General features: G+C 44.8%; 1 protein-coding gene across 2 annotated transcripts in view; it reads right to left on the minus strand.

Moving 5' to 3' along the window:
- The window catches only part of itga11a (integrin, alpha 11a), a 310,434-nt gene that overhangs the window by 260,489 nt on the left and 28,982 nt on the right, over positions 1-20,963 (minus strand). Inside the window, exon 3 of one of the 2 annotated variants that reach the window (XM_061887057.1) lies at positions 9,381-9,474. The exons of the other annotated variant lie outside the window; for it this stretch is intronic. The gene's annotated coding sequence lies outside the window, so the exon portion shown is untranslated. The remainder of the gene's footprint in view (positions 1-9,380; positions 9,475-20,963) is intronic. 2 annotated transcript variants of the gene reach the window in all.

Here is a 20,963-nt window from a genome sequence, read left to right on the forward strand (position 1 = left end):
GTCCTAAGGCAGCCTCTGTCAGCCCAGTCCCCAAAAAGACAGCCATAAAGGACTTGAATGACTACAGATCAGTGGCATTGACGTCTGCGGATTTGAAGTGTTTTGAAATGATTGTCTCCTCTCTGAGCTGCTACCTTACCGTGGTAGAGGAGTTTGCGTGTCCCAATGATCCTAGGAGCTATGTTGTCTGGGGGTTTTCATGCCCCCTGGTAGGGTCTCCCAAGACAAACAGGTCCTAGGTGAGTGATCAGACAAAGAGCAGCTCAAAGACTTCTATGGAATTACAACGAAATGAACCCAGATTTCCCTCGCCCGGACGTGGGTCACCGGGGCCCCGCTCTGGAGCCAGGCCCGGAGTTGGGGCACGATGGCGAGCGCCTGGTGGTCGGGCCTGTTCCCATGGGGCCCGGCCGGGCACAGCCCGAAGAGGCAACGTGGGTCATCCCTCCAATGGGCTCACCACTCATAGGAGGGGCCATAGAGGTCGGGTGCATTGTGAGCTGGGCGGCAGCCGAAGGCAGGGCACTTGGCGGTCCGATCCTCGGCTACAGAAGCTAGCTCTTGGGACGTGGAACGTCACCTCACTGGGGGGGAAGGAGCCTGAGCTAGTGCGCGAGGTAGAGAAGTTCCGGCTGGATATAGTCGGACTCACCTCGACGCACAGCAAGGGCTCTGGAACCAGTTCTCTCGAGAGGGACTGGACCCTCTTCCACTCTGGCGTTGCCGGCAGTGAGAGGCGACGGGCTGGGGTGGCAATTCTGGTTGCCCCCCGGCTCAAAGCCTGTACGTTTGAGTTCAACCCAGTGGACGAGAGGGTAGCTTCCCTTCGCCTTCGGGTGGGGGGACGGGTCCTGACTGTTGTTTGTGCTTACGCACCAAACAGCAGTTCAGAGTACCCACCCTTTTTGGGTACACTCGAGGGAGTACTGGAAAGTGCTCCTCCGGGTGATTCCCTTGTCCTACTGGGAGACTTCAACGCTCATGTTGGCAACGACAGTGAAACCTGGAGAGGCGTGATTGGGAAGAATGGCCGCCCGGATCTAAACCCGAGTGGTGTTTTGTTATTGGACTTTTGTGCTCGTCACGGATTGTCCATAACAAACACCATGTTCAAACATAAGGGTGTCCATATGTGCACTTGGCACCAGGACACCCTAGGCCGCAGTTCCATGATCGACTTTGTAGTTGTGTCATCGGATTTGCGGCCTCATGTTTTGGACACTCGGGTGAAGAGAGGGGCGGAGCTTTCTACCGATCACCACCTGGTGGTGAGTTGGCTGCGATGGTGGGGGAGGATGCCGGACAGACCTGGCAGGCCCAAGCGCATTGTGAGGGTCTGCTGGGAACGTCTGGCAGAGTCTCCTGTCAGAGAGAGTTTCAATTCACACCTCCGGGAGAACTTTGAACATGTCACGAGGGAGGTGCGGGACATTGAGTCCGAGTGGACCATGTTCCGAACCTCTATTGTCGAGGCGGCTGATTGGAGCTGTGGCCGCAAGGTTGTTGGTGCCTGTCGTGGCGGTAATCCCAGAACCCGTTGGTGGACACCAGCAGTGAGGGATGCCATCAAGCTGAAGAAGGAGTCCTATCGGGTTCTTTTGGCTCATAGGACTCCGGAGGCAGTGGACGGGTACCGACGGGCCAAGCGGTGTGCAGCTTTAGCGGTCGCGGAGGCAAAAACTCGGACATGGGAAGAGTTCGGGGAAGCCATGGAAAACGACTTCCGGACGGCTTCGAAGCGATTCTGGACCACCATACGGCGCCTCAGGAAGGGGAAGCAGTGCACTATCAACACCGTGTATGGTGCGGATGGTGTTCTGCTGACTTCGACTGCGGATGTTGTGGATCGGTGGAGGGAATACTTCGAAGACCTCCTCAATCCCACCAACACGTCTTTCTTTGAGGAAGCGGTGCCTGGGGAATCTGTAGTGGACTCTCCTATTTCTGGGGCTGAGGTCGCTGAGGTAGTTAAAAAGCTCCTCGGCGGCAAGGCCCCGGGGGTGGATGAGATCCGCCCGGAGTTCCTTAAGGCTCTGGATGCTGTGGGGCTGTCTTGGTTGACAAGACTCTGCAGCATCGCGTGGACATCGGGGGCGGTACCTCTGGATTGGCAGACCGGGGTGGTGGTCCCTCTCTTTAAGAAGGGGGACCGGAGGGTGTGTTCCAACTATCGTGGGATCACACTCCTCAGCCTTCCCGGTAAGGTTTATTCAGGTGTACTGGAGAGGAGGCTTCGCCGGATAGTCGAACCTCGGATTCAGGAGGAACAGTGTGGTTTTCGTCCTGGTCGTGGAACTGTGGACCAGCTCTATACTCTCGGCAGGGTTCTTGAGGGTGCATGGGAGTTTGCCCAACCAGTCTACATGTGCTTTGTGGACTTGGAGAAGGCATTCGACCGTGTCCCTCGGGAAGTCCTGTGGGGAGTGCTCAGAGAGTATGGGGTATCGGAATGTCTTATTGTGGCAGTCCGCTCCCTGTATGATCAGTGTCAGAGCTTGGTCCGCATTGCTGGCAGTAAGTCGGACACGTTTCCAGTGAAGGTTGGACTCCGCCAAGGCTGTCCTTTGTCACCGATTCTGTTCATAACTTTTATGGACAGAATTTCTAGGCGCAGTCAAGGCGTTGAGGGGTTCCGGTTTGGTGGCCACGGGATTAGGTCTCTGCTTTTTGCAGATGATGTAGTCCTGATGGCTTCATCTGGCCGGGATCTTCAGCTCTCACTGGATCGGTTCGCAGCCGAGTGTGAAGCGACCGGAATGAGAATCAGCACCTCCAAGTCCGAGTCCATGGTTCTCGCCCGGAAAAGGGTGGAGTGCCATCTCCGGGTTGGGGAGGAGACCCTGCCCCAAGTGGAGGAGTTCAAGTACCTAGGAGTCTTGTTCACGAGTGGGGGAAGAGTGGATCGTGAGATCGACAGGCGGATCGGTGCGGCGTCTTCAGTAATGCGGACGTTGTATCGATCCGTTGTGGTGAAGAAGGAGCTGAGCCGGAAGGCAAAGCTCTCAATTTACCGGTCTATCTACGTTCCCATCCTCACCTATGGTCATGAGCTTTGGGTCATGACCGAAAGGATAAGATCACGGGTACAAGCGGCCGAAATGAGTTTCCTCCGCCGGGTGGCGGGGCTCTCCCTTAGAGATAGGGTGAGAAGCTCTGCCATCCGGGAGGAGCTCAACGTAAAGCCGCTGCTCCTCCACATCGAGAGGAGCCAGATGAGGTGGTTCGGGCATCTGGTCAGGATGCCACCCGAACGCCTCCCTAGGGATGTGTTTAGGGCACGTCCAGCTGGTAGGAGGCCACGGGGAAGACCCAGGACACGTTGGAAAGACTATGTCTCCCGGCTGGCCTGGGAACGCCTCGGGATCCCCCGGGAAGAGCTAGACGAAGTGGCTGGAGATAGGGAAGTCTGGGCTTCCCTGCTTAGGCTGCTGCCCCCGCGACCCGACCTCGGATAAGCGGAAGATGATGGATGGATGGATGGATGGATGAAATGATTGTTCTGTTGTGATCCGATATCCGGATCATACCATATTTCTTGTTTTGTTCCATTTGTGTATTATAGTCTGCCAATGTTTGCATTAGTTCCTTTTTGTATCACATTCTGTTTGGACTTCCTTATTTCCTGTTTAGTCTGTCACCATGGTAGCTTATTAGTTCACCTGCCCCTTGCCTTCTACGCACACCTGTTTCTCGTTATCACCTCCCTTATGTAAGCTCGCCCCTTTTCTTCATTCATTCTCGGACTCTTATTTGCTCACATGCAACGGTTGAAGATTTGCTTTCATTGTTCATACTCGCTAGCTCTCACGCTGCGGTTTTGTTTATTGCTAGCTCTCATGCTAATCCTTTCGTTTTCCCTTTTTGTGCCTTCATGCCAAGTTTAGTTTTTCTGTTCATATTCCTAGCTTCCATGCTAGCGCCATTTCTTTGCCTTTCTGTTAGCACCAGTGTGTTTTGTTCTTAGCCTGTTTTATTACTTTAATACTTATTTCTTACCTCAAGCTGTGTTATTGCCCGACTCATCCCTGGAGGAACAATTTCGGCATCGCTTTGCCGCACAAGCTTCACATGTTCTCTAATATATCAAAGCCTGCCTCCCACAGAACTTGGCCAAACCGGTCTAAAAAAGGACACCATCGCCACTGCTGTCTACTCAGCTGTGGAACATCTGGAACTCTCGGATTCCTATGTCAGGATGCTGTTCGTCGGCTACAGCTACATAGAAAAAGGTCTGACCAACTGGGTCTAGGTTGTTAACGTGGGTCAACTGTGCTCCTCCACCCTGTCACTCAGCAATGGCTCCCTTCAGGGCTGCGTTTTGAGCCCCCTCCTGTACGACTGTGCCCCCATTCATCCCTCGGACACCATCATCATGTTAACAGACACCACAGTGGTGAGCCTGAATGCAGGGGGTGACAAAGCAAACTACAGAGAAGAAATACAGGTACTTGCAAAGTGGTGTACCAAGAACAATCTGAGGCTGAACACCACAGAGACCAAAGAGACGGCAAAGGGAACATGCTCCGCTTATAGTAAATGGAGCATTTGTGGAGACTATGGCCTCCTTTACGTTTCTGGGAACTTACATCTCAGGGGATCTCACATGGACTGTCAAGACTTCAGCACTGGTCAAAATAGCACAGCACAAATTTTAATCCCTCCGTGTAGGAGAAACTGCAGGTATCTTTCTATTGGGCCACCATAAAGTCAGTACTAATGTACTGTGTGGTTTTTTGGCTGCTCTGCTGCAGACAGGAAGATTATCGGCCACTCTCTTCCCCCTCTAGGGGACATTGCTTAGTCTTACTGCCTTGACAGATCAAAGAAAATCCTGCAAGAGAGCTTCCACCCTGATCGGCACAAGTTCAACGCTCTGTCATCAAGGAAGAGATTTCGGTCAAAAAAAGAGCAGGACAAACAGTTAAAGGCCTACTGTAATGAGATTTTCTTATTTAAATGGGGATAGCAGGTCCATTCTATGTGTCATACTTGATCATTTCGCGATATTGCCATATTTTTGCTGAAAGGATTTAGTAGAGAACATCGATGATAAAGTTTGCGACTTTTGGTCGCTAATAAAAAAGCCTTTCCTTTACCGGTGACGTCGCCCGTGTGAGTGCTCCACAAATTGTTTATAATGGAGCCTCCAACAAAAAGAGCTATTCGGGCCAAGAAAACGACAATTTCCCCTTTCATTTGAGCGAGGATGAAATATTTGTGGCTGAGGATATTGATAGAGAAGGACTAGACATTTTTTTTATAAAAAAATTAAGTAAAAAAAAAAAAAAAAGGCGATTGCGATGTTTTTAGACACATTTACTAGGATAATTCTGGAAAATCCCTTATCTTTCTATTGTGTTGCCAGTGTTTTAGTGACGTTATATAGTACCTGATAGTCGGAGGGGTGTGTCCATGAGTGTCCTGACGCCAGTCTCTGAAGGAATTAGTCACGGCAACAGCAGCAGCACGACAGAAGTTCCGCTGATCTCCGGTAGGAGGCGACTTTTTACCACAATTTTCTGCCGGTTGACAAGTGGTCGGGAACCATGTTCGCTTGACCGCTCTGATCCATAATACAGCTTCACCTCCGGGATTTTTAAACAACAAAACACAGTGCGTTTGTGTGGCTAAAGGCTAAAGCTTCCCACCTCCATCTTTCTACTTTGAATCCACCATTATTAATTGAACAAATCGCGAAAGATTCAGCAACACAGATGTCCAGAATACTGTGTAATTGCGCGATGAAAAGAGACGACTTTTAGCCGTAAGTGGTGCTGCGCTAATATGTCATGCGCACGCTTAATCATACGCGTCATCATTCCGCGACGTCTTCAACAAGAAACTCCGCGGGAAATTTAAAATTGCAATTTAGTAAACTAAACCGGCCGTATTAGCATGTGTTGCAATGTTAATATTTCATCATTTATATGTAAACTATCATAGAAGTGGGTTTCAGTAGGCCTTTGAAAAACAGTTGTTTTTTTTACCGGTGGGCCATTAGGATATTCAGGCAAAGGCACCCTTTGAGGAAAAAAAAAAAGGGGAAAACTGACAATAAAAGGAGGAACATTTATTTTGGCACAACATGCTGCCACGCAAACCCTGAAATTAAAAAAATCATAATTTCCTGCAATTGGATGCATTTCTAAACTATATTTTACCTTTAGATTTATTCTCTTCTACCAAACTCTTTTGGCCAACTTTTTGACACTTGCATGTTCCATTAAAATGTACCACAGAATTTGTTGGGTTTTGTTTTTTTTTGTCAATAATTTACTAACAGTATTATCATTGAAAATGTATTGTAAAATCCTACAACATGCATGCAAAGCACTCTATCCTATAGCCACGCCCCCTCAGTTAATATACTTCCTGTGACAGTCATTTCAAAAATATACCTTCTCACTGACTAATAAATACTCTAGAGCAGGGGACACCAACCTCTTTGAAACCAAGAGCAACTTCTTGGGTACTGATTAATGCGAAGGGCTACCAGTTTGATACACACTTAAAAAATTTGCCAGAAATAGCCAATTTGCTCAATTTACCTTTAATATTTAAATCTATATATGTAAAACATGGTTTTTTCTGCCTGTCATTCCGTCGTACATTTTTTTTCCTTTTACGAAAGATTTTTTGTAGAGAATAAATGATGAAAAAAACACTTAGCTGAACGGTTTAAAAGAGGAGAAAACAGGAAAAAAATGGAGACTTGCCTCAAAGCGGGGTGTGGCGGAACCAGCTTCGATAACCTTCGGCGGTGCCTCCCATCCGGTCCAGCACCGCCTTCTTCAGGTTCGTGAAGCACATCCTGGATGCCGCCGGCAGGCTGAGCGCCGCACGCTGCGCCTCCCCACTCTTCCTCCGGCCACGCACATGCTCTCGCCGTGGACGCAAACATGTTCAAAAAGGCATGGGGTTCTTTTTTCTCCCCCATGCGGTGTATGGTGACGGCCGTTGGCATTGGCCGTGCTCCGCCCATCTGGTCCGCCAACACCCGCAGGACCTGGCACTGTTGGTGGGCCACCTCGAGCTGTTGGCGGCTGCTTGCTGCCACCTTGGCGAGCACACCTGCGAGAGCCGTCAAAGGGGTCGTCTTCTCCTCCCCCGCCTCCGGTGGTCCAACCAGGTTGGACGCCAAACTGTGGAGGTCTTGCTCCTCAGAGTCCCTTGAACACCAATGACGGACATGACATCCTCAGCCATATTAGCGAACACTGATTTATTTGTCTGTCAATCTCGCCAATGAGCACACGAATGGTGTTTCTTCCGTCTCAGCTCTTACTCTTGCTGCCATCAACAACTCCCCTTCTCCTTTCCGACTGCTGCCTTTAACAGAGCGACAGGTGATTAGACAAACACTCAGCTGTGTCATCTACGCACCTGTCGCTAATCTCAAAGCCGGTTACGCCACACCCCGCTTTGCTGCAGGTCCGCAGGCCACACCCCCCACACACTCCTTCAACCCCTGTCCATACATGCTACATTTTTTAAGTAAAAAAAAAAGCACAAGTGGTATTTTGAAACAAAAAAATGTTTAATAATGCAGATTTCTGCGTTTTTGAGGATATTTCACATGCCTGGATATTGAATCTGTCCCAATAGCTTACACTGATTTTTACTGTTTCATTGCTGTTCATACTTGTATTTATTTCTCAGATGTTGTTTGTCGATGTATGATGCAAGTCGATGTGCGCATTATGCATGATCTATTGGACTTGTGTGTTTTACTTTTGTAATTGTATGTAGAAATGTATTTTACTTGTTATGGTTTATTTGTTACTAATTTGTGCCAGTTTTTTAACAAAGTTAAAAGTTGAGTTTTGGTGGTACAATTTTTACTCAGTTTCAAATTAATGAATAATGGGACAAGCGCAGCGACGTGCGGGCAGGGGAGGCAAAGAAATAAAATATGTAATGATAAAATTGTAATTTTCTTTTAGCTTCACCAATTTGGATTATTTTTTTCTTCAAAATCGCTGAATTTTCGCAATCCCTCGTTAACTTCTGTCTGCTGTGCCGCCAGAGCGCATTCTTGTCTGGTGTGTTGCTGAACGTTCAAAATGGCAGAGAAAAAAGTCTGAGGTGAGGCAAACAGTTCTCGTGTCTCACGATAGGGAAGCTCATGACATTTTTTGTGTGTTGGTTGAGCCCTCAAAACGGCAGAGAAAAAAAGTCTGAGATGAGGCAAACAGTTCTCGTGCCTCACGATAGAGGCGGGGCGCTCATGATCCCAGACGTACCGGTGACCACAGCGGGTAAGTGCCGCAGCGACTTATTTTTTCCGTCTCATGCATCCTGACTTTCAACATGGTTGACTACATTCCCGCACTTAAACAGCTTTCTAAAGTGGACATTCAAGCGAAGCTGGAGATAATTACTAAAGGAAGACCAACGCCGGAGCTGACTGGTTTGTTTCAATCAGCAGGACGGAAAATGACTCGCTCTTTCCAAACTGAGTGGTATACGTGAAAAGACTGGCTTTCTGAATGTTCTGCAATAAACCGCCTTTTCTGCTTTCCTTGCCTTCTTTTTTCAACTTGTGGAACTGTGTGGACTCATATGGGATTTTGTGACCTAAAGAATTTGCAAAGAAGCCTCACCAAAGAGGAGCGGTCGGCCGCTCATATTCAAAGCTAGATTGCACTGAAAATGTTTGAGATGACAAGGATAGACTTGGCTTTGGATGAACAGCGGCGACTTAACGTCAGTGTCCACAATGCTAAGGTAAAAGAGAAACGAGAGATTTTAATAGATGTCATCAATGCGACCTGCTTCCTCACCAAACAGCAGCCTGCCTTTCGTGGAAATGATGAGAGTAGGAGCTCTGCTAATCACGGCAACTATGTTGAACTCTTATAATACTTTTAAAACAAGTGAAGGAGGACTTTCACCAAAAAGTGATGGCTATTTTTATCCAGAAGGGCCGGCGCATGGACTTCATTTATGAGGTAATATGGCGATAACATTATTTTTGTTTCGTTTTTAATGAAATGCACATTTTGTGGGCGACAATTTGTATGTGTAAAGAATGCAGAAATTAAACATAACCCGTAAACTGCTGCCAATCAAATGACAAATAATCTGCGCTGTATATTTGTAAATCTGATACTGATTACGTCAGTGACTCACCAGCTCATACTTGCCAACCTTGAGACCTCCGATTTCGGGAGGTGGGGGGTGGGGCGGAGGCGTGCTGGCGTATAATTTACCAACTCGAGTATTCCATGTATATATATATATATATATATATATATATATATATATAAATAAAAGAAATAGTTGAATTTCCGACGGCACCTATCAAATACACAGTAATAAAAACAGTTCTACTAACTGTACTATGCTTGCTGGTTACTAAAAAAAAAAAAAACACTTACCTTTCACTAGTCAAGTAACCTTTGTTCTGCTATTTGCGTATTGGCGAACGATCTCCGAATCCGGGAACATCCTTCACGGATTTGTTGTAGACATCTGCAAATGAGAACGGGATGTTGCTTCCAGCTATCAGCATAGCCATCTTTGTCTCAGCATAAGATACACCATCGGGTATCCATTTTGCGAGGTGGGCCATAATACTGGGTTGTGAACGATGCTGCGCTGCGGACGCTTTGTGCTTCGCTGACTGACCATTCATGACTGAGTATATCTGTTCGGCCGCCGTGTTCAATGGAGAAGTCTGTTCTACAAAATTTACAGGCAACATACCCCTTCCCCTACGAACTCTCCTGGATAAACTGAAATGTTTGTTTCCAATCGTTCTGGAACTTGCAAGCGTATTTCTTCATTTTGCTCGTCGATGGTGTAATATATTGGGTTGGAGTCAATAACCAGGCGACGTGATGAAGTTACGTCTCTTTACTGTGGACTTCAGAACAGACTCCCTAATGCATGCTCCTTGACTGCAGTTAAATGTAGAGTATATTTACATTCTATTCTATGTAAAGTAGATGGCAGTATTGTCCTGTTTAAGAGGGTCACAACATTGAGTCAGGTCTGTATGGAGCTGGAGGGGGCATGGCCTCCAGCTCTGCCTGAATTTCGGAAGATTTTCGGGATAAAATTTGTCCCGGGAGAGGCGCTGAATTCCGGGAGTCTCCCGGAAAATCCGGGAGGGTTGGCAAGTATGCACCAGCTATAAACCTCAACGCACGCCACTGGACAAGCGGTAGAAAATGAATGGATGAATGGAAGGGTGTGATTAACCATAATTTCAATATCAATCAAAAGAATCGTGATTATTATTTTTGCCATAATCGTCCAGGCCCAACATGAATCAGTACAGTAGTAGAGACGGAATTCGGTTAATGTCTATGAAAGTATTAAATTCAGTACTCATCCCTATATGTAGTGCTCTCTGTTAGTATTTTGCGACTCAGTGTGCTAAGTATGACAGGGTGTGTTTTCAAAGTAAGTTTATTTGCTCGTGCCGTGGTTTAGTGATCTTAATTTGAGACATGTATTACGGTAAATGTGTCAAACGGTTTTGGAGATGAGATGAACTGTTTAAATAAGATACGTTATGGAAACGCAGACAGTTTTAAGAGTCTTGTTAGCAGTCGAAACTCTGTAATTAATGTAATCTCTCCTTCGGCTAGTAGATAATGAAACCTTGCAGAAAACAAATAATCACAGCGTCTTAAGTAAGACCAGAAATAACCCACAAAATTGCAGTGATCCATCAGAAGAAAAGTGATTGGACTAGCAAATAGCTACTCTGTGTGAGCAGAGGCCGGCAGAGACAAAGAAAGAATCACAACAAAGTCCAGCACGGTACAAATGGCCAAGCGAGTACATCTTAAAGAGGCTATTAAGGCAAAATGGAGTACTTTGGTGCAATCAGCAAAGGCGAAGGTGATCAATAGTCTGTCTGTGGCCTAAAGATCGCTGTATTTAACGGACAAAGCAACCACTGACATTGAAACAAGGGATCTCTCCCACAAATGGAAAACCAAATGTGACCCTATTGAAAATGTGATGTTACTACCAATCCCTGTAGAAGAGAAGCATTGTTATTTCACTATAGCGCCAATAACACATAATCCCACTACAAACGTTTGTAAATTGCTAAATGTACAGCATGTGTATTGTAGTGACATTAGGAAATGAACAATCTCCATGCTACGGTCTGTGTGGGCCTGGAAACCGAGGAACGCACAGTACTGGTAAAAATGTATTTAATGACACAAATACAGGAATAGGGATAAGGAAGGCTATGTACATTTCAGTGCAAAGCAAACAAAAAGCACAATTATTCAGTGCCTTTTAGTCTAGAGCAAACACGGGCAAATTAAGGCCCGGGGGCCAAATGCAGCCAGTTAAGCTCTTCGATCTGGCCCGCCGGACATTCCCAAATCATTTTTTTTAGATCTTTAAGAAGGAAAGTGTAGCTGCCATTATGACGTGCAGTGATGTTTTCAAATGACCGTAAGTATTGAACTATACAAAGTATTTCAATGGTCAGAATTGGTGATTTTGCATGATGTACTAGTTACTATGGTAATCTAGTTACTATGGTCATCTAAGTCACGGCAGCTCAGACAAGGCACCAAGCAGTGTGGGTGGTGAGCGTTTCCACAGAGTGTTTCCAGAGCGGCCTGCCTAAAACGTGGGTGTCAGGGACAGACGCGGAAGGAGATATTTACAACAGAGTTCTAAAGCTTAGTGATATATCTGTTACGGCTCAGACCACTGCCAACGCCGACCATCCATCTGTGCGCACCTCGGGTGCCCTGCAGCAGCCGCCAGCTGCAATCAATCACCGGCAATCTTCACACCTGACAGTAATGACGGAGCTGCCTTCATAAGCTTGGACAACCTGCCGTCACTCGCCGCAGTATAGTCATCTGTACCTGAGTAAGAATCCCGTATCTGGCTTCCATCCCGCGTACTCACTCTTCCCCTGCGACTTCCGTGTTTCTGTTGTGTCTGGTGCTTCTTTTGTCTTCCCGCAGTGCTCCCCGTGTTCTCCTGTTGTTCTTCTTACCTCTCGGACTGCCCTTTGGATTCTCAACCTCCCGCTTGGACACGTTTTCTCTGGACGCCTCTCGTTCGCCCTGGATCCTCTGCCTGCCCCACAGACTTCCGTGTTCTTCGTCTCTTCACAACATTTGGTAACACACACCTCAGCTAATCACACACATAGCCTCACACCACATACACTTTTGGATCTCGTCCACACTCCATTTCCTTGGTTTATTTTATATTGTTTATTATTCTTATTATATACATGTATATCCATCCATCCATTTTCTACCGCTTATTCCCTTATATTTATTATATATAAATGGGTAAATGGGTTGTACTTGTATAGCGCTTTTCTACCTTCAAGGTACTCAAAGCGCTTTGACACTACTTCCACATTTACCCATTCACACACACATCCACACACTGATGGAGGGAGCTGCCATGCAAGGCGCCAACCAGCACCCATCAGGAGCAAGGGTGAAGTGTCTTGCTCAGGACACAACGGACATGACGAGCTTGGTTCTAGGTGGGATTTGAACCAGTGACCCTCAGGTTGCGCACGGCCACTCTGCCACTGCGCCACGCCGTCCCTATAAATATATATAAAATAATCTTTAGACATTACCGCCACCTGGTGTCCGTTTGCCGTCACTCCCCTGATTAAACCTTAATATCAAATATATCAGATTGTAGGCGAGTTTTTTTTTTTATCCTCCGCGTTCTCATTTTGATGCATTTCGCTTGATTTTAAGATATGTCGATGGAGAGGAGGTGTGATGTTCATATGTTGTGAATATTCACTGTTTTATCGATCTTAGTGAATATTGTAAATCTCACATTATTTTCACGTTCATTGTAGGTGTCTCATTCGGTCAAAAATTGTAAAATTCCATTGTGTTTTTTAAGGCAGTCTGTCACATTTTTAGCATTCAATCAGACATTGTGCGGCGTCATATTAGTGTTCCTAAAAATCGATATACCGGTCCCCAGACACATTTTTTTCCCTAAATTTAGCCCCCGAGGAAAAGTAATTGCCTTGGCTTGGTCTAGAGGATTGGCAACAAGGAACAGATGTGTCCTGATTGTCAATCAGGGACAGGTGAAGGAGCCAAGGCTCAGACAATAGTAGTGGGAAAAAAGGATGCAATCAGAAAATGGAAACAAAAAAAAAAAGCGCTGGACAGAAAATAAACAAAATACATCCATCCATACATCCATCCTCTTCCGCTTATCCGAGGTCGGGTCGCGGGGGCAACAGCCCAAGTAGGGAAACCCAGACTTCCATCTGCCCAGCCACTTCGTCTAGCTCTTCCCGGGGGATCCCGAGGCGTTCCCAGGCCATCCGGGAGACGTAGTCTTCCCAACGTGTCCTGGGTCTTCCCTGAGGCCTCCTACCGGTTGGACGTGCCCTAAACACCTCCCTAGGGAGGCGTTCGGGTGGCATCCTGACCAGATGCCCGAACCACCTCATCTGGCTCCTCTTGATGTGAAGGAGCAGCGGCTTTACTTTGAGTTCCTCCCGGATGGCAGAGCTTCTCACCCTATCTCTAAGGGAGAGCCCCGCCACACGGCGAAGGAAACTCATTTCGGCCGCTTGTACCCGTGATCTTATCCTTTCGGTCATGACCCAAAGCTCATGACCATAGGTGAGGATGGGAACGTAGATCGACCGGTAAATTGAGAGCTTTGCCTTCCGGCTCAGCTCCTTCTTCACCACAACGGATCGGTACAACGTCCGCATTACTGAAGACGCCGCACCGATCCGCCTGTCGATCTCACGATCCACTCTTCCCTCACTCGTGAACAAGACTCTTAGGTACTTGAACTCCTCCACTTGGGGCAGGGTCTCCTCCCCAACCCGGAGATGGCATTCCACCCTTTTACGGGCGAGAACCATGGACTTATATTATTGGCACACTCCACCTCATGCATCATGTTCTTGACACTAAAAACATATAGCAAATATTTCAAAATAGCCTTTATACCGCCCAAATAATGTAAATAGTAAATTCAACACATCTGCAACATCAGTGGAAAGTACACCAAAAATACAAAATAAGAGTTTGAAAGGAAATAGGCAACAATGAAAAAAAAAAAGATTTTCATGCTTGACACTCAGCATCAAGGGTTGGAATAGGGGGTTAAATCACCAAAAATGATTCCCGGCGCGGCCACTTGCTGCTGCTCACTGCTCCCTTCACCGCCAAGGGGGTGATCAAGGGTGATGGATCAAATGCAGATCATTTCGGCACACCCAGTGTGTGTGTGACAATCTTTGGGATTTTAACTTGAAATAATGTGTATTATGTCTAATCTTGAGCTGGTAATAGACATACAGTATGTAAAGATATAGAACTGTGTCATGTCATTTCCTGCTATCACTGTACATTAAAAATGGAAATATTTCAGCAGACCCAGCTGCAGAAGAATATTTAACAGGGGTGCATCAATTTTTTGGTGCGCGGCTCCTGTCAAAATTGATTTCCTGCGCAGTAGTCCATACACTTGTTAAAGGGGAACATTATCACCAGACCTATGTAAGCGTCAATATATACCTTGATGGTGCAGAAAAACGACCATATATTTTTTTAACCGATTTCCGAACTCTAAATGGGTGAATTTTGGCGAATTAAACGCCTCTCTGTTTATCGCTCTTTTTGCGATGACGTCAGAATGTGACGTCGCCGAGGTAATACAGCCGCCATTTTCATTTTCAACACATTGTAAACATTGGGTCTCAGCTCTGTTATTCTCCATTTTTTCGACTATTTTTTGGAACCTTGGAGACATCATGCCTCGTCGGTGTGTTGTCGGAGGGTGTAACAACACTAACAGGGAGGGATTCAAGTTGCACCACTGGCCCGAAGATGCGAAAGTTTCTGCCGCCAGACCCCCATTGAATGTGCCAGAGTGTCTCCACATTTTACCGGCACAGAGATGTATGGATAACCTGCAGATGCATTTGTAACGATAAAGTCAACGAAATCACAAAGGTGAGTTTTGTTGATGTTGACTTATGTGCTAATCAGACATATTTGGTCGCGGCGTGACTGCCAGCTAATCAATGCTAACATGCTATGCTAACTTGCTATTTACCGGCGGTGCTAAAGCAGACATGGCACAGAGATGTATGGATAACCTGCAGATGCATTTGCAACGATAAAGTCACAGAAATCACAAAGGTGAGTTTTGTTGATGTTGACTGCCAGCTAATCAATGCTAACATGCAACGCTAATTGATGCTAACATGCTATTTACCGGCGGTGCTAAAACAGACATGGCACAGAGATGTATGGATAACTTGCAGATGCATTTGCAACTATATTATGTTTCCTTCCACCCACATTTAATGCGAAACACACACTTACCAATCGACGGATTTAAGTTGCTCCAGTGTCACAAGATGCGAAAGTCCTGATCGTTTGGTGCGCAAATTTTACCGGCGATGCTAACGCAGCTATTCGGCCATGCCATGGCTATGAATAGCGTCAATAGCTATTCGCTCAATAGCTTCAGTTTCTTCTTCAATACTTTCATACTCCAACCATCCGTTTCAATACATGTGTAATCTGTTGAATCGCTTAAGCCGCTGAAATCAGAGTCTGAATCAAAGCTAATGTCGCTATATCTTGCTGTGCTATTCGCCGTTGTTTGTTTACATTAGCAGCACTGAATGATGTCACAGGGAAATGGATAGTGGCATCGCAAATAGCGAAAATCATGCACTTTAAAGCTTTTTTTAGGGATATTCGGAGACCGGTAAAATTTGGAAAATATCTTCAAAAAATACAACATGCCACTGGAAACTGATTTTTATTGTTTTTAACCCTTTTGAAATTGTGATAATGTTCCCCTTTAAAGATTTAATGTTAGCCTTTGTCCATCCACAACTGATTACTACGTGTGAGACGAACACTTTAAATCTCTGGTTATCATAAGGATGTGTGTTTAAAATTATTTAGGCCTTTATCGTGTCCGAAAAAATTATATAGTTGGCCATTTCTGTGGTTTTAATTGGAAAGGACTTTTATAGATCCAATGTTAATGTGCTTAAATGTATTTCTTGTTTAAAATCGACATACAATATTAACTGTTTTTTGTTCAAGCACATCATAGTTTATGGATGTTTTCATTAAATCGATGTATTTTTGGTTGCTAAAATGTGATACAAAGTAATATTGTGATTTTGACATGTCATGAAGGGGGGTTTTCGCAACTTACTGCGAGGATTGTTTTCCCAGGAAGCAGACGGACAACTCCGGACATGGCGTGCAGGTAAAAACAAGATTTAATCTTGAATCTCAAATGTAAAAAAAAAAAAAAAAAGCGCACAAAGCGAAAGCACAACTTAACGCAGGAAACAAAAGTAACACTTAGACTGAACTAAGGACATGAAACAAAAGTCGCTAACTGTGTCATGAATAAAGAAACTTACTTGGCATGGCATGAAGCATAAGAAGAGCAGAAATAACAAGAATACCAGCATGAAAAGAACAATGGCGCCAGGCAGACTGACTGGCAAAGACAGGCTTAAAAAGTAGTCACTGATTGGAGCAGGTGCGTGATCAAAACACATGAGACAGGTGAAACTATTCAGTCGTCATGGAAACTAAAACAAGGGAGCGCAAACAGGAACTAATGGAGTCCAAAAAATAACAGAACGTAATCCAGACCACAGAACATGACATGACATCTGTGCAAACATTACTAGAATATCTTTAGGAGATGCACAGATGAAATGTGTCAATATCAAAATATTATTCTAAATCCCTAAGAATTTGTCTGGGGTTGATCTCAGCTTTTTTAAAGAGTACTTAAACATGTAAACTGTACAGTACTTTACTGTCATACAAACCCCGTTTCCATATAATTTGGGATTTGTGTTAAATGTAAATATAAACGTATTACAATGATTTACATATTTTCAACCCATATTCAGTTGAATATGCTACAAAGACAATATATTTGACGTTCAAACTGATAAACATTTTTTTTTTTTTTTTTTTTTTTGCAAATAATCGTTAACTTTAGAATTTGATGCCAGCAACACGTGACAAAGAAGTTGGGAAACGTGGCAATAAATACTTATGAAAAAGGAAGAATGCTCATCAAACACTGGAACATCCCACAGGAACAGTTGGGTGCCATGATTGGGTATAAAAGCAGCTTCCATGAAATGCTAAGTAATTCACAAACAAGGACGGGGCGAGGGTCACCACTTTGTCAACAAATGCCTGAGCAAATTGTTTAAGAACAACATTTCTCAACGAGCTATTGCAAGGAATTTAGGGATTTTACTATCTACGGTCCATAAAATCATCAAAAGGTTCAGAAAATCTGGAGAAATCACTGCACGTAAGCGATATTACGGAGCTTTGATCCCTCAGGCGTTACAGCATCAAAAACCGACATCAGTGTGGGCTCAGGAACACTTCATAAAACCACTGTTAGTAACTACAGTTGGTCACTACATCTGTAAGTGCAAGTTAAAACTCTACTATACAAAGCAAAGCCCATTTATCAACAACACCCTGAAATGCCGCCGGCTTCGCTGGGCCAGAGCTCATCTGAGATGGACTGATGCAAAGTGGAAAAGTGTTCTGTAGTCTGACGAGGCCACATTTCAAATTATATTTGGAAAACACAGGACGTGTTGTCCTCCAGAACAAAGAGGAAAATAACCATTTGGATTGTTATAGGTGCAAAGTTCAAAAGCCAGCATCCAAGATGGCATGGGTAACTTACACATCTGTGAAGGCACCATCAATGCTGAAAGGTCCACACAGGTTTTGGAGCAACCTATGTTGTCATTCAAGCAACGTTATCATGGACGCCCCTGCTTATTTCAGCAAGACAATGCCAAGCCATGTGTTACAACCGCGTGGCTTCATACTAAAAGAGTGCGGGTACTTTCCCGGCCCGGCTGCAGTCCAGACCTGTCTCCCATTGAAAATGTGTGGTGCATTACGAAGCCTAAACCAAGACCGCAGAGACCCCGGACTGTTGAACGACTGAAGCTCTACATAAAACAAGAATAGGAAAGAATTCCACTTTCAAAGCTTCAAAAATTAGTTTCCTCAGTTCCCAAATGTTTGAGTGTTGTTAAAAGAAAAGGTGATGTAACACAGTGGTGAACATGTCTTTTCCCAACTACTTTGGCACGTGTTGGAGCCATAAAATTCTTAGTTTATTATTTGCAACAAAAAAATGAAGTTAATAAGTTTGAACATGAAATATCTTGTCTTTGTAGTGCATTCACTTGAATATGGGTTGAAAAGGATTTACAAATCATTGTAGTCCGTTTATATTTACATTTATCACAATTTCCCAACTCATGGAAACGGGGTTTGTATATGAAACTCTCCTGAATGAAAACATCCAAGCACTTTATCAATGTGTAATATGTGCATAAACAACATCAGTAAGGTCAGTTATTATTGTATGTAGCTTCTAAACAAGAATAAGTTTGAGCACATTAACATCGGATCAAGTAACAGTCTAATATCTTATTATTACTATAGAAATGTCCAACTCTGTAATTTTTTTGACCTGTATATCATATGATATTACCATACCCACAAATATGAGTGCTTGTCCTACATGTAGTTAGTAATCAATTGTGGACAGAAAGCCCGAAAGCAGTACATGCACGTTCGCGGCGCAGCAACGGGCACCAATTTTTGACGCAAAATCAATTTTTGGCGCAACACCAATAGCAGTGAATAATAGATTTGACTTACAATTGAGTCAACGTCTCAATCCATGACTCGCCTGGTGATGGCATCATAGCAGTAAATATCAAATGTGTCCTGTTCACTTTCTCCCAGGAGCACACATATTACATGTTAAAGCCACATACAGTGGGGCAAAAAAATATTTAGTCAGCCACCGATTGTGCAAGTTCTCCCACTTAAAATGACGACAAAGGTCTGTAATTTTCATCAAAGGCACACTTCAACTGTGAGAGACAGAATGTGAAAAAAAAATCCAGGAATTCAAATTTTAGAAATTTTTAAGAATTTATTTGTAAATTATAGTGGAAAATAAGTATTTGGTCAACCATTAAAAGCTCTCACTGATGGAAGGAGGTTTTGGCTCAAAATCTCACGATACATGGCCCCATTCATTCTTTCCTTAACACGGATCAATCGTCCTGTCCCCTTAGCAGAAAAACAGCCCCAAAGCATGATGTTTCCACCCCCATGCTTCACAGTAGGTATGGTGTTCTTGGGATGGAACTCTGTATTCTTCTTCCTCCAAACACGACGAGTTGAGTTTATACCAAAATGGATACATGGATGATACAGCAGAGGATTGAGAGAATGTCTTGTGGTCAGATGAAACCAAAATATAACTTTTTGGTATAAACTCAAGTCAACCATCTAATAATGGAGACTACAAAGAAGAAAGATGTTGGTGGAAAGCGGTGTATTGCGGCCGTCTATAGCAAAACAAACATAGCTGGTGTTTCTTTGTTTACATTCCCTAAAGATGGTGGTGAAGCTTTAATATGGAACAGAACGGTCAAGCAAACATGGTTCTCTACCACATGTCAACCGGCAGGTTTCGGTGAGAAAATTGTGGTAACAAGTCAGCTCTTACCGTAGACATGAGCGGAGCTTGTGTCGTTCCTCCTGCAGCTGTGACTATCTTGGCTCCTCCGTGGCTTCTTTAAGAGACACTGGCGGTCACCACAACCCTAGGACTTTCAGGTATGACTTTATAATCTCACTAAAACACTAGTAACACAACAAGCAGATAAGGGCCGGTATAGCTCGGTTGGTAGAGCGGCCGTGCCAGAAACTTGAGGGTTGCAGGTTCAATACCTGCTTCCGCCATCCTAGTTACTGCTGTTGTGTCCTTGGGCAAGACACTTTACCCACCTCCTCCCAGTGCCAACCACACGGGTTTGAATTTAACTTAGATATGGGGTTTCACTTTGTAAAGCGCTTTGAGTCACTACAGAAAAAGTGCTATATAAATATAATTCACTTCACATAAGGGATTGTCCAGAATTATCCTAGTAAATGTGTCTAATAACATCTGAATCGCTCCCACTGCCCTCGTCTTTTTTTTTTCTTCTAGTCCTTCACTCTATCCTCATCCACAAATCTTTCATCATCGCTCAAATTAATGGGGAAATTGTCGCTTTCTCGGTCCGAATCGCTCTAGCTGCTGGTGGCTATGATTGTTATTGTGAGGATGTGAGGAGCCCTACAACCCGTGACGTCACGTGCACATCGTCTGCTACTTCCGGTACAGGCAAGGCTTTTTTATTAGCGACCAAAAGTTGCGAACTTTATCGTCGATGTTCTCTACTAAATCCTTTCAGGAAAAATATGTCAATATCGCGAAATGATCAAGTATGACGAATAGAATGGACCTGCTATCCCCGTTTAAATAAGAAAATCTCATTTCTGTAGGCCTTTAATATGGAACACAGCGGTCAAGCGAACATGGTTCTCTACCCCATGTCAACCGGCAGGTTTCGGTGAGAAAATTGTGGTAAAAAGTCTGCTCTTACCGTAGACATGAGCGGAGCTTGTGTGGTTCCTCCTGCGGCTGTCAAAGAGGCAGCTGCGACTATCTTGGCTCCCCCGTGGCTTCTCTAAGAGACACTGGCGGTCACCACACCCCTCCGACTTTCAGGTATGACTTTATAATCTCACTAAAACACTATTAAGACAATAAGCAGATAAGGGCTGATACAGCTCGGTTGGTAGAGCAGCCGTGCCAGAAACTTGAGGGTTGCAGGTTCAATCCCTGCTTCCGCCATCCTAGTTACTGCTGTTGTGTCCTTGGGCAAGACACTTTACCCACCGGCTCCCAGTGCCACACACACAGGTTTAAATTTGACTTAGATATTGGGTTTCACTTTGTAAAGCGCTTTGAATCACTACAGAAAAAGCGGTATATAAATATAATTCACTTCACATAAGGGATTGTCCAGAATTATACTAGTAAATGTGTCTAATAACATCTGAATCGCTCCCACT

This window comes from Nerophis ophidion, linkage group LG25 (genome assembly GCF_033978795.1).
Source record: "Nerophis ophidion isolate RoL-2023_Sa linkage group LG25, RoL_Noph_v1.0, whole genome shotgun sequence".
Lineage (NCBI taxonomy): Eukaryota > Metazoa > Chordata > Actinopteri > Syngnathiformes > Syngnathidae > Nerophis > Nerophis ophidion.